We start from the raw sequence: 2500 nt of genomic DNA on the forward strand, positions 1-2500 counted from the left end.
AACAATTTTTTTAACGAAAAAAGGTGGGAAATGTTGTACTGTTTGCTGTTGAGCTGTTAGACCAAACAATTAAGAATGCATTTCCTATACAATCAAATGGAAATTTGACTAAAAAACACCCTATTATCTGGCCTGTATTTCTATAGGTTTTGTATCAAAATCTGCATTTGATGTAGGAGATAACAGGCCAAACAATATCTGAAATATAGTTCTGTGGACATCCAATTTATATTCCGTTTTATTGAAATGATTTGTTATGGTTTATAATCTCTTGTAGAAAGCTGGTTTTTAGTTCAGTACGAGGACGATCTAGTTATGAGAGTGCTAAATGAAAGGGAGGTTAAGCACCTTGACTCGGACAATCATGAAGAAATGCAAGAGGGGGAAATCATAATGGCTTTCTGGTGAGCAGATAAGGAATTTTACGAAGCAGCAATAATCAAAATTAGCCATGAGGAAGGATGAAAACCTGCAACCAGTGTATCGCCACATAATTGTTTTCAGTTTCCCCAAGATATATAGTATTGTGCAAAGGTAATGAGAGCGAAATGCGCGAATTTCGTTTTTTGTCCCTGCCAACTTTTGACGAAATTTCCTTCGAAAATTCCAGCGTCATTTCGCTAAAACAAGGAGAGAAAATGCGGTGATGTTCATCCGTTGCCAGGACCGCAGGCCACTACTAGCAAGCATCATTCTAAGTTATCTCTTATGTTATTGAATGCCCGTAGCCTCGTTAACAAGCTTGTGGATTTTCAAGCTTCGATATTGTAATCGTCACTGAGACTTACGTCCACCATTTTGGATCAGGAAATTTTACCAAGCCTTTACGTCGTTTATCATTGAGACAGAGGAGATGTTAAAAGAGGAGGAGGAGTTCTTATAGCTATAAAAAATGTCGTTGCTTCTGCTCGGCAAACTGACCTTGAGACCAACTGCAAGCCAACCCGTCCAGGGGCAACAAGTTTCTTGTTGGTGGATTTTATTGTCCCCCGTCGACAAAAGGCGAATATTTGTTGGCATTTAAGGACTTTCTAGGAAATGCTGACCTAGGCTCAACTCCCCTTTACGTCTGTGGTGATTTTAATTTTCCTGTTATCAACTGGGATTTTCAAGTAGCTCCAGGCTCTGATAATCTGCCTAGTATGTTCTGTGATATTATCAATGACTCGTTAACACAAATGAACCATGATCCGACAAGAGTTACTGACAATTCTCGATCTTGTATTTACTAACCAGCCTGAACGCATATGTGGTTTCGATTGCCAGCTAGCCACAGATCATCTTGGCGTTCAGTTCCACATCAAGACCATAACAGGGCACGCATTTAACGTTTTGTCTATGTTTTCAAGAATGCTGACTTTGAGGGCCTCAGACAATGTATCTCAGCATACAATTGGATATGGGATTTGATGAAGATGATTGCTCATTTCTATTCTTTCATTGCTGGTAATATCTATCCGCTGCAGCATGGGTTTGTGAAGGGACGCTCAACTACCATCCAGCTTTTGGACACTGTGCATCGGATAACAAGCACAATTGACAAGGGTGTTCAAACTGACGTCGCTCTTTTAGATTTCTCCAAGGTATTTGACTCGGTCTCACACCCCCACTTAATCAGCAAGTTAGATCAAATTGGAATTAAAGGCCGTCTTCTGCAGTGGTTCACAAGTTATTTGGATAACAGTGTTCAGGGTGTGGTAATTGATGGCAAAAACTCTGGAATGGAAATAGATGATAAGCTCGATTTTTCTAGTCACGTACCCAATTTATGCAAAAGGATCAATAATCAATTTAATGTTATGCTGCGCTTTTGAAAACTCATACCCAGGGACACCGTACTGAAGATTTACAATGCGCACATTTTACCGCATTTTGACTATTGTTCTTCAGTTTGGCATTTTTGTGGGGTGCGAAATACGGATAAGTTAGAGGAGCTAAATAAGAGAATACTTAGACTTATACTTGGGGATTACTTGTCTCCATATGATAGCCTTCTCACTAGGGTCAACACTAATTCCTTATGCAATAGGTGCATTCAGAAATTCCTTATATTGGATTATATAAGAGCCTGTTTTTCACTCATTTTCCAGCTTGTATGAAAGATATGTTTTCACTTTGGTCCTCTTCTTATAATCTTCGCGGTAATAACATACTGTCACTTAGAAAACCTATATTTACTAGGTATGGCCTTAATTCGTTTTCTTACTTCTTATCTAAGCTATTGAATACACTGCCTGACTCTATCCGTATGAGTGCATTTACAGATTTTAAGAGAGAAATCCAGGGCCGTATCTTTGTGTAGTCGCTTTTGCCTATTTTTATTTTTGCTGTTTAAATTTCTAATGACATGTAATATATAATATATATTTGTAATACTGTGTATTTTAGTTGTTTTGCATAGATATATATAATACTTTCCTTTTATGTTTTCTCGAAGATATTAGCTCTTGCAAGCTACTCTGAAATTCGAGAGGAAATAAAGTTTATGTATGAGTGGTTA

This window comes from Montipora foliosa, chromosome 2 (assembly GCF_036669935.1).
Source record: "Montipora foliosa isolate CH-2021 chromosome 2, ASM3666993v2, whole genome shotgun sequence".
NCBI lineage: Eukaryota > Metazoa > Cnidaria > Anthozoa > Scleractinia > Acroporidae > Montipora > Montipora foliosa.